This window comes from Camelus dromedarius, chromosome 4, assembly GCF_036321535.1.
Source record: "Camelus dromedarius isolate mCamDro1 chromosome 4, mCamDro1.pat, whole genome shotgun sequence".
Taxonomy (NCBI): Eukaryota; Metazoa; Chordata; class Mammalia; order Artiodactyla; family Camelidae; genus Camelus; species Camelus dromedarius.
In genome coordinates this window covers 69,401,491-69,413,788 of record NC_087439.1, presented here as the reverse complement: position 1 = coordinate 69,413,788, position 12,298 = coordinate 69,401,491, and the positions used below count along the sequence as shown (strand labels likewise).

Below are 12,298 nucleotides of genomic sequence, written 5' to 3'. Positions count from 1 at the left end.
TGTTTCTATTATGACAGTGAAAATCTGACTCTTATTATCCTTAGTATGTTTCCTTATTTGATCAATCCCCCAGTATGAAACCAATCTTCCACCTTAGTCGCACCCCCCCCCCCACAGGGTAGCTTCCTCTTTCTTTCGGGGCTTGGACTCCCCATGCTGGGCCCTCCCTCCCACCCCATGGAGGCCTTTTTCACCCTGTTTGGGCTCTTACACCCCAGGCTGGGTTGTTCCTCCGTCTTCAGTTGGGGGTGACAGTGGCTCCCTGGGCCTGGAGTGGCTTAGCTTATGGCTTGTGTTTTATACTGGCTCCCACAGTTTGTCTGTTGTATTCAGTCTGATTGCCTACAGTGATTACTGGTTTGATCCCCTCTATTGGCTACTGCTCCTTCCCTGTCTCCCTTCCTTACATCCTTACTGGTGTTTCCTTCGCTTCTCATATAAACTGCCTACCCGGGAATCCTTGTCTCAGCCTCAGCTTCTGGGGTGGCTCCAGCTCAGACACGCTTCACCCTCCAGGCCTAGGGGGAAGTGTGGTTTCCCACTGCTGCTGGCCCCTGGTGTGCCATCCTCCCTTGTTTGTTCCTGGTATTTCCTTGGCTCCCTCTACGCCTTTGGAAAAGTCCATTGATTACCTTTTTCGCTTAACCTCTAAGTCACCACCTATTTCTGAGGAGACTTACCGAATCACACCCCAAAGTGGCTTGTTCCTCCTGGTCCCTTCCCGCTGGTGTCCGGTGCTCTGGGACACAGAGTCCTTCTAGAGTCTGACCTTGTTTGGGAGCGTCATCTTGGATTCTGAAGAATACAGCTCTTCACCTTGTTACATGGTTTTCTTTGCTCGATTCACACTCTTTATGAGAGTGGACCCCTTCTATGTGTGATCCACACCCTCTTCCCATTTCCAACCTGCTCCAGTTTTCTTTTCTTTTGTACTGGGTGGGTAAGATATGAAAAAGATGAATTGGGAAATTAGAAGTTTTTCAGGATGGTAACCACATCAGTATCAAGATTTAACCCCACTTCCAGGGTCTATGTTCTTAGTAAGATGAAAATGGCGAATTCACCAAGTCCTCCCTATGTAAGGCAAGCTACCCTTGGATGTCTTTTACTCTATGCCAACTTTCATTTCTCTCTATCTTGTCCGTTAGTGTTTATGATTCAGTGTATAAATCTAAGGCATTCTCCACCTTGCCATAGACTCCCTCTAGGGCAGAGGGACAGTCTATCATCAAATCTAGAAATAACCCCTAAAAGCACCCCTGTGCACTCTCATGTTCTCTGTCTTCTAAGTCTACACGTCCTTGTCTCATTTCAGGGACTGCTCTAACCATGACTAAAGACATCCTTTCTCCCTGAGTCTCCTGAGGATAGTGCTTCCTATGAATTTCCTCATCCTCAAGAAGCTAACAGCTATGGCCAAGGAGATTCTCCAGGAATCTGGCCTCTGCATGGAAAGCTGGACAAAAACGTTCAACCAAACCACAGATGTCTGCCACTGACCTCTCTCCTTAAGAAAATGTATCCATTGAGACAGGATTGAACACTAATCTCATTTCGTAAGGAAGAGTTTTCAGTCTTCATGTAAATGAAGAGTATAAGGGCATTGAAGTATGGTTCTTAGAAAAAAACACTGAATCCTATTTGTGACGTCTCGTTAGTATGGTCTCTCTCTACTCCACCCTTTTAGCTTCATGGTCGTAGTCCAAAATGACTGCAGTGTGTTTAACAAACACAGCACTCTTTTTCATTATTCTTCCCCAGATTTGGAAGTTATGGGGAGATGCTGTCTTGAGTTAGGCTAAGAAGATGACTTAAATGCAGCTGAGCACTCCACCTTAAGTCTAAAACATCAGATAAGTTCTCCTAAAATCTCCAGTATTAAATCCAGATATCTCTGAGCTCACTCAGAATTACATTGAAGAAAATGACATTCCATCAGAAATAAAATTTAACTGAAAATACAGCTCTTCCCAGTCTTTGGAGAACATGTCCAAATGGGAATGGGCTTCATTCACAAAGCACAGCAGAACTTCATTAAAAATGCCACTTTCCTCCTCATCAGTGCCTCATCAGTCCCGGCCCCCCTTTTCTTCTCCTAAAGCCTTCTCCAAGCAGCCTGCATGTCTCGTCCGTCTCCTCCCCACATTTTCCCATTCATAGCACCTGAAAAAAATAACTGTTTCTTTCATCCTAATTCACACTGTCCCTATATTGCTTTCCTTGGCTGTTGAAACAAATCACCATGAACTTGGTGGTTTAAAACAACACGAATCTATTCTCTTACATTTCTGGAGGCCGGAAGTCCACAATCAGTTTTGCTGATCTAAAGCCAAGGTGTGGCAGGGCTAGTGTTTCTGGGGCTTCAGGGAAGAATCCATTTTCTTATTTTCCAAAGCTTCTGGTGGCTTCCAGCATTCTTTGGCTTGTCATCACTCCTGTCTCTGCTTCTGTAGTCACACTGTAGTGGAATCTCCCCCTCTGCCTTTCTCCTATAAGGACACTTGTGGTTACAGTGAGGGCCCACCTGAAGAATCCACAATAATTTCCCATCTCAAGATTCTTACCTAATGGCATCTGCAAACATCCACAAAGTCCCTTTTGCCATGTAAGGTAATCCACAGGTTCCTGGGGGGTTAGGACTCAGATGCCTTTTGTGATCATTGTTCAGCCCCCTACAGTCACCAACCATCAGGGTGGTGGGGGTGGAGAACCCCTCTATGAACCTTTCCTTCCACTCCTAACCTGGGTCCTATACTTAGGATGCCCCACCCCTTTCTCTAATTCTCTCTTTCTGAAACTCCACACCCTTCTTTGACAGAGCTCCAGTAATGTCTCCTTTAGATTCTTTCCCTATCTAGGGGGCCATGTTCCCAGTCTGAGTCCTACAGGCAGGTTAGTTTTGCATTTCAGCCCACTGGAAGGCTGCCGTTCATTACCTTTAGCAGAGCAGGTGCTAAGCTTGAAAGAGCACCGGCCAGTGTGGGCTCCGGTCTAGTGGTGATGGTGAGCACCGCTCTGTCAACTCCGGTTTCCCTTCTATTACATCCACCCAAAGGAGCTGCAGACTCACTGGTTTGTTTGCTAGTTGGTCCATTATAGCAAGCACATCCCCTGAAGAATAAACCATACTTGGGAGTCAGTACTGTTTAAACTCAGGTTAAGAAAAGACTCAGTTGCCTCACTGAGCCAGGAGTCTGCCCTGTCCTTTGTGTCACTGGGGCCCCATTACTGTGAAATAAAGTCTTTTTCTTGCTTCCTCTGGCAGGGCCTCCCAGAATCCAAAAAGAAGTTGACTTTCACTTTTAATAGCTATTCACTTTATTAATATGGGAAGCAGGCTAAACTTAATTAAATTATTTTGTGTCAGAATTTCCTGTCTCATGGAAATCAGGGTGGGAATTTCTATTTTCTTCCATCCCGTAGTATATATTAAATGCCATGGGATCTAAATTTATGTCCTAGCAACAGCCAAGAAAAATGGTGATTTCTGGGAAGCACCCTTTTTTAACATAAAGAAATCCAAATGTGTGAACATAAGAAATTTGGGAACCAAATGACTGCCTTCCAGTTGGAACTTGCATTCAGCCTAACATTTCCCAAGCAGTACTTTGAGAGGAAATCCTATCGGTACGTGAGGAACAAAGGAGCGATTTAAAATAACCAAAATGTCTCTCCACCCTTCTCTTCCCCGTGTAATCTCACTCTGTCATCTTAAAGGAGCAATTACTTTATGTTAAATTCTGGATTCCTGGCAAAATTTTATAGAAATCCAACTGTCCAGATTTTCACATGTCTAGAATATCCAGTTTTATGTGAGTGAAGGCAAGGTCTGAAATATCAAATCCGATCACAAGAAAAGGTATTTATAAAGCTCAACAGAACAACCACAAAGTCTCTAAGGATGCAAGTCCAACCTTCCAGACGGTCAAGAAGTAAAATGATTTCTCATGGTTGCATTCCTAGTGAGTCTCAGAAAAAGGCCAATAACTGTACTTCTTACTTCTGACACCAGTGCTCATCCATTCTCCACTTGCTCTATGTTACCCAACCCAACTTCACATACACTATATCCTCTCCCTAAACACTCATTCGCCCCTCTTGCCCTCCATCTTCTAGCCCCAGAGGGAGACTGAAGAGGACAAGGAAGGAGAATGGCTGGGCAGCAGGTGGAGATCCTCTATGGGGGAAGGTTTGCCAAATCCAGTTTCCTTTCTATTCTTCTCCCTCTTCACAGAGACTTGTCCCCCACCTCCAAGCCCGCTGCTTGCCCTCCAGGGCCAGTGTTCTCCAACACCCCACACAGACAAGAGACACTGGAGTAACCCCCTTCCTCAACCAAGAACCACCTTCCTTCTAACCACACATGAGAAGTCTGGCCAAGAACTGTTTTTGAATGAAAAGGTGGGTGGAAATGAGGGCCAGGTCCCCGAGTTCTGGGACGCAGCCCCACCCACTACATTCTTTCAGTTTATTTGCAGCTCTACTAATCACTGTCTTCACCAAAACCTGAGAGTCATGCAATTACCTGCTCATCACTCCAGTAAGAAATAACTTGCCAACACCAGTCATTGTCTCTAAGGTCTCTTCTGGTAAGCATTCTGAGTAAGAGAAGGAGTTACTGCCAGTCTCCAAAGTTTCAGAGCCCTACTCCAAACTTAGAATCTATGTTGTACTCGGACATCACTGCTCCAGCTGGTGTAGTCTCCTTACCTAGCTACTAATCATAATACAGCCCATCTCCAGGCCCTGGGTCTGCCTCTGCTTTGGAGATATGGAATTTCTCCCAGTTGGATAACTGACATCAGCTGACTGGCATCCTGGCAAGACTAAACTTGACAATGTCTCCTCTTTGACGGCCCGTCAGTACCACCTGGTGATTCACTGCCATGGTCTGTGGCCACATGAATGTGGGTCTAGACTAAGTGTTATGTTCAGGAAACAGTTTTGTCTGAGATGAGCTTTCAGGAGGGTGGGTTTTGCCTTGTTTTAAATTTCATGAGTGCAGTGCTGCTGCTGTGATAATCTTAGTATGTCCTTGGATTCTTTAAACGTCAGGGAACGGCAAAAATTATGTTCATTTCAGTGATAAACAAAATCCCAGGCAGCAGTGGTTAAAAGCACCTAGACTCCACCGGGTATCTGAGCTTAAGTCCTTCCGTGGAGCGTAAGGAGACTAAGAAGTGGGAAAGGAAGCATTAAGGATACTAATTCTTTTGCAGGTTAAATTATTTGGACCTTAACCTGCAAGAGAATTTAATCTTTGGACTTCAGTTTCTCCTGGGAATTTCACAGTGGGAGGGAGTCTCTACGCAAAGTTCGGGCATCTTTATGCTGTTAGAAATTTAAGGGTGGAGTATGTTAGTGTTGCCATTTAATCAGATTGCCTGACCTCTGGTGAGCTATATTGTGCAGTGTATAATTTGGGATGGGAAATAGAAGAGGTAGCAAAGCCACAGCCTTGGATACAGTGTAGATTTGGAGTTAGTCTAAGTAATATACTGTCTGGGAGCATTTTTGTGCTTCCACAGGAGGATGCCAAAGGAGCAGTAGGTGGTACTGAGGAAGCAACCCATGGAGGTGGAAACAAAACTGCCTTGATGAAAAGCAGGTCTCCCTTTCTGAGGAGAGTCACGCCTTTGGTTGATATAATTCATGAAGAATCCCAAAGGATAAGAGAAAAAACATGGGAAATAATTGGGGGAATTAACCCCCTGACCTTTCTCAATCTTTTTAAAAAAATTTTTATATGAGAACCCTTAACTAACACCATCATCCTTTGCCCACCTTCTTTCTTACTCCATCTGTCCTGAAGGTAGGAGACACTCATTGGTGCACACTGATCCATTTGATGGAGCTGATTTATCACAAAGTTCCAAGCACTGGGGTGCTCATTTCTATTATTTTCTCTCCACCTTGGGTCAGTTTGAGGCAGAGATCCTGGATATTGTTTTATTTTGCAGATCAAAGTTTTCCCCTCCAGTGGGCCTTCCTAAGGTCTAGCTGGGGTATAAATGGAGGCAGTACAGAGAGAATATCAGTTCACCCTTTGCATCGCATAAATAAACCACATTCTCCACTTTAGCTTTCATACTAAGATTTTAATCTCCTTTTTCTGGACTTCAATTAAGACTCTGTTCATCAGCTGGTTTTTAACTTAGGTGTGGAGTAGAGGTGTTATTTTTTTAGCTTTTATTTTTTTGGATTCCGTCAAACCAGAAGTGTCAGTGCAAAATCACAAAGATAGTCAAGAGCAGAGCTTGTTAGAGACAAGTCAGGGATCTGAGTGTGCTTGAAAGTGAGGGGAAATGTAGTCTGAGGCCAAAGATGGGTATAGCTTTAGATTCAATTTAAAAAAATTTTTTTATTTTTATTTTTTTAGCAAACGGGGAAGCATTGGAGGTATTTGAGCAGGGCAGAAACATTGCCAGGGATGAATATTCCAGAGAATAATCTTGGAGCTGCATGTAGGTAGACTGGAGGCAGAGGAAACAAGATGACCGAGAGGAGAGGTAGTGGCTGAGGAAACGAGCCAGAAGGAAGAATGATTTTATAGAAGTGTCACTCGACAGATAATTCTCTACTGAAGGTGAAGGCGGTGAAGTTAGCACAATAATATCGTTATTCAGCTTTGGAAGCTCACAGCAGGGATTCTAAACTTTTTCCTTCAAAGGACAGATACATATTTTAGGCTTCGTGGGTCATACAGCCTTCACAGCAACCATCCAATGCAACCGCTGCAGCGCAAAAGCATCCTAGACAATGTGTAACTGAACACACAAGGCTGTGTTCCAGTAAAACTTCATTTACTGAAACATCCAGCCTGCAGGTCATGGTTTGCTGATCTCCGGTTTAGAAGATAATGGCACCAGGGCTGGTAGTAAACCATCACCTCTGAGCTATCAACCCGCCCTCTTGTTTCCTGGCCTGGGATGCTGGGCCTGGGACTCTGCAAAGCACTCTTCTGTTTTCCCTGTGAGGTCTGGAACAGGGAGAAGGGACACACTCCTTCCTGTTTTGCTTGCTGTCCCCATCAGGGTCATTACAACAATGGCTCTTTATGCTACAAGCTGCAGTGGGCTCTGATTTCCAGTTTCTTCCTACACTCCCAGAATCAGCCTCTAATAGAGCTGCCTCAGAGACATGAGTGCCAGCCACCTGGCACCCCCTCCACAGGGGTTTGAGTCTTGGCATCATGAAGCCATTCCTCTGAGCTCCTGAGGTATCAGTGCCAGCCAAGTAGAGCCCTCTCCCCAGATCCAAGAGTCTAGGTCCTAATAACCCTCACCTCTTCCCTCTGTTCTAACAGCCCAGCCAGTGGTAGCTGCTTCCTGGAGTCATTATCTTTGTGTCACCTCAGAATTCCCTTTTGCTTTTCCTTGTCAATCCTCCAATATCTGTTTAAATAATTTCTTATATTAATTCTCTCTATTGGAGTGAGTGGTGTGGTTTCTATTTCCCTCTCTGAACCCTAATCGATATACAACTATATTCTGCATAGAATAAGGAGATACATAGGGATATAGACAGGAAATAGGAGAAGTGTAGTCTTGAAGGGGTAAATGTTGAGTCTACTTTTAGAAATGATGCGCTTGGAGAACTGACAAATCAGTCACTTCCAGAGTTCTAGCTGGCAGCTGGATATTGAAAAAAGTCAGGGATATATTATTCACATGAAGCTGCTGTTTATATGAGTGGGAAACAACTAGGAAAAGTATCATAAAAGTGGAAAAAATAGTAATGGGAAACACCTTTATTTTTGAGAGAAATGATAAAGGGAAAGAAAAGACAAGGCAAAGAAATAATTGTGTTATAGGCAGAAGAACAACTTGCGGAATACAAGAAGCCAAGTAAAGAGTGAGTTTTAAGAAGGTGGTCAAACTAGGAAAATCCTGTAAATATCAGGGGAGATGATGGATGACATGACCCCAAAAGGTAGTGTCCATAGAACAGCAAAGTTAGAATTGGAAGGGCTGGTAAGAGAAATGAAGCCAGAAAGAACCATCTTTTCTTTCTTTTTCAAGTGAAGAGATTTGATGGTGAAAGGAAGATGGGAGATCATATAGAGACCTACAAAGCCCAAATAAGCCAAATTTTCTTTCTTTCTTTCTAAGGAAAGCTCTTAGGCAGAGAAGTGATCAGTGGTGATGGGTAATGGGATATGCACAGGATAAAGGAATAACACATGTGATGTGTGAGTGGAGAAAAGCGGGTGAGGAGGGATGGGATAGAGAACCCAACTGATATAAAGGAAGGGGACCTCGTTCTCTGAGATCCAGACAAATTTCATGTAGGGAGGAGAGCAGTGAACTTGTCTTGAAAACTGAAACTGTCCTAACGCCTTGTGCCTGTGTTAAACAGTAACGGGACAGTCATATTCTCCTATTCCTACGCTAACCGTGCTGAGACTGAGCAGTAATGCCGTCTGCTTGTTCAGGGAATACGTGCTCATATATGATGAGACTGTGGACCACCCTGTCCAGATCCTCCTTTAAGAAAAGGCTTCTGCCCTAACTGCTGGGGAATGCTGTTGGCTGAACGTCTTAATCTGTCATTCCCTTCGGAGACTGTCCCAGCTGCAGAAAGCTGTCTCGACCATTCCTTCCAGGAGTCACTATGTCCAATGACATGGCCCAATGTGGGACATTTCTGATGGGTCATTTTAAATACATAGAGCTCCCTATGGAGGACTGACTGACACTGTGGAGCCTGCATCATAGCTTGACTTCTCCTCTTGGCCGGTCTGGCTGTCTCCCCACCTTGTGCCTCAAGGGCACAGCCTAATAACCATCCTAGATACTAACCTGCCCCAGAATCTGCTTCTGTAATGACCTATAACGTCAGCTCAATAGCTTGCTTCTAACAGCTTGCTCATAGAGACTTATTTTAACAACCTTGCTGTACTGTGCCCACTAAATCAACTTATTTTGTCGTAAACTCTGCCCAGTCCCTACCAGTTTCCTGCCTTGGAAGACCTGCCTTAAAGTCATCTGGTCCAGGCCCTAAAACACTGTAGATAACCTGTCTCAATTTTCTTTTTGGAGACTGTCAAGGTGGTATCCTCTCTTACTTCAATGAGTGTAATAGACTTAGCTTTGCTGGATGAAGAAGTTTTTCTGGTGATCTTCCAGAGAATTGATAGTTGAGAGTTTTCATCAGATATCATGATTCTTCCCAAGTCTTGGAAAGTCTGATAGCTTCAGGGGAAAAGGAAAAGTTTGGAAAATATATTTTGGCCAATTTAATAAGGAATTGACTCTAAAAACTATGTTTTCTGTTTTGACTTGGGATTTTGCAAGGAAGAGTGATCTCCTGGGGTGGACAGAAGTTCTACAAACTTGGATTCAGATAATATGGCATAGGACAGTCAGAGATTGGAGCTACTGTCTTCACCTTATAACTGGTGTTCTCAGAAATCCTATCACCCTGATGGGGCAGCTTGGGCTCTGGTGGACGTAAAGTCCCTGATATCTGCTTTGACTCCACAGTCATGTGTTTCCTAGGATTTGAGATGATCCTTTTTCATTCTGAGTGCTCTCACTTCTCCTTTCCTCCCAGTCTTCTCATCCCAACTCCTTCATCCTCTGATGCTTGTAGGTTCAGAAAAAGAAGTTTATAGCCACAGAAAGCTTTTCTTTCTTCCTTGTGTAAAATATATTCATAGGAACTTGGGAGCACATAGACAAATACATTAATTTTCCTTGAAATAATCTTAGAGATATTACAAGGGCAATTAATATGGGAGATGATCTTGAGAAGACATGTAATCTATTCTCCTGCCTTCTACTCCATTCTTAAAATATTCAGAGATGGAGGTTTACTATATAATTTTTTTTCATTAGTTCTCACTAGGATGTATTTCTTACTTGTTGAAATTTAAGCTAACTTCTTCCTGCCATTAATGGAAATAGCTCATTCAGTAACTAATTGCTACTGAATGCCTGCTAGGACAAGTCCATCAACCCTCTCATAATATCATGTTCTATATTTGAAGATGGTTAGTAAACCTCTTCTCTATCTTCTCTTCTTTAGGTCAAATTGACCTAATTGTTTCCTTTATCTGATTTCCAAAAAACAATTTCAATTTCCTTTTTTGAATGCATTATTTGTAAAGACGGGCAGGGTGTTAATTAAGTCAAGTTCAGCCTACGAAAGATCCTTGATTCAAATTATCAGCTTCTGAGTTTTGAAACGTTTGAAGTTTAAGCTTATTTGATGTCATCTGGGTTTTCCCCTCCTTTTATTATCTTCGTTATCAACAGCAATCTCTGGTGCCTGAAGGCACTGAATGTTACAATTTCAAACACCCCACCCAACTCAGTTGAAAAGCACCTTGAATCACACTGGCTGTGGGGGCCATCTGGGAGCCATATTGACTTAGAGGCATAACAAAGTTAGGACCCAGTGCTTGGAGAGAAAATGAGACAGTTCTGGTGCTTATAATCTAGAAACTTTGCCACCCCCACAAAGAACAAAACAGATGCTCTTGATAAGCATTTTTTTCCACAGTATAATTTGCTTTTCTAAAGAAGTGGTACTTAGAGTAGCTGTAGATCAAATTAACATATGAATCTTTAAAAAACGACAAACCTGAGTTCAAAAATGGCACTTAAAAAATAGGTTAGGACACCTTTTTCAATTATATGCTTGAAAGAAAGTTTATAATGTGATTATACAATTATTTTGTCTAAAGTTAGTCAATTTTCTATTCTCATAATTATTGTGAGAGTTTGGCTTTCACACCTCTCGCCTCTTCATTTTCCCACAGTTATCACTAACTTTGAATTTTTCAGTTTCTTTATATTACCACTTTCATTGTTGCCAACTTCTTTGTGTTTTGGGGGAGGAAGCCAAGAGTGTGCCCTAGGAGAGCTGGATTGAAGCTCTGGGGTTTTGCAGATGGAGCCATGGCAATCCCTCCCAGTTGTACCCAATCCCATTTAGTTTTAACCTCACATAATTTTTCCCATTATTCAAAGCGAGTTGCCTCTTGTCTGTGCACTTATCTTGACGATGACTGAGCAGTCATTTCACTACCAGTCAAATACACTCAAGGTCTCATTTTCCTCATTTACAAAATAATTTCTGAAGTCTCTTCTAGCGCTATAATTTTACCATTCCAGCATTTTAGAATCATTAGCTGTATCTCCAGACCTTACATTTCAGCGTTTCTTAAAATCCTGATGTGGTGATAATTTTGGGGGTTATCGTAGTCTATTAGTTCACTGCTGAAAACGTGTACTGTTCTGTTTCCCTCGGGTGGGAGAGATGACAATCCTTGTATGTAAAAGTACCATAAGTTACATTTGCAAGATGAATTCCTATCTTTTTTTGGGAAGCGGTAGGGTCTTGTATTCCTTTTTTTCCCTCACTCTTTTTTTTTTTTTCTTTTTTCTCTTAAATTGTCCTCTCATGCCTTTAAGAGCCAGCCCTGTTATTAGGACAGCCCTCCTAAACTGTGAGGGAGATTGCTGTATGCCCTGCCAGTCTCTTCTGTTAGACCTGAGCAGAGGGATGTCTTGGACCTCTTACAGCTGCAATTTACTTCTTTAATTTCTGGGAAACTCTTAAAGTTCCTAAAAGTCATTGCAGAAATCACCAAAATCATAAGATATTTTCTTCTTCCCTTTTCTACCCTTTGACAACTTGCTTAGGAAAGAGGTAGTCTGTTCTTCTTCAGTTGGGAAAGTACCCATTTTCCCACTTAGTATTTTTACATTGTGACATTTTTTTCCCCCTTGAAAGTTAGAGAGAAAAGGATTGTCTCTATGAGAATGGGTGGAAAGGAATGACTGCAAACTATCATAAAAAGTTTTTTTGGTAATTCTACTTGGGGAATACGTTTGAATTAGTAACCACCTAATTCTTAAATTTATGAAATATAAATATATGTGGTACAAGCTTCTTTTAAGTAATTTCAAAGGAAAAAATAACTTTAAAAATGTTATAGATGGCAGTTGAAATGCTTCCTGGACTTAAATAGCAATTACAAGTGAGCAATTTCAAAATCAGAAATGTTTGGATAAAATTTCTCACAAAACATGGTAGAAATTTTATCAAGTATTTCAATGTAATCACTGCCTTTTGTTACCAGATGTCAATCTTTTAAGAATTTATAGTGATTTTAAGTAAAAGGATATTGGAGAAAAACCAAAGAAACATAGTCTTCCTTTTTAGTAAATTCAAAAACTGAGTCCAGGAGACAAAGAACATTTTAATCTCTGAATCTGTCAGAGCCAAGAGCAATCAGGGCTGGGAACGGGGAAGAAGATGAGGGTTTCTGAGCCGTGTAACTGCCCAG

At 42.3% G+C, this 12,298-nt stretch overlaps 1 non-coding gene across 1 annotated transcript; it reads right to left on the bottom strand.

Moving 5' to 3' along the window:
- Nucleotides 1-11,398: 11,398 nt before the first annotated feature.
- On the bottom strand, nucleotides 11,399-11,507 carry LOC116153174 (small Cajal body-specific RNA 11). Its single transcript, XR_004136968.1, has one exon. It is a non-coding gene; the product is annotated as a small Cajal body-specific RNA 11 (non-coding RNA).
- Between the last annotated feature and the right edge of the window lie 791 nt (nucleotides 11,508-12,298).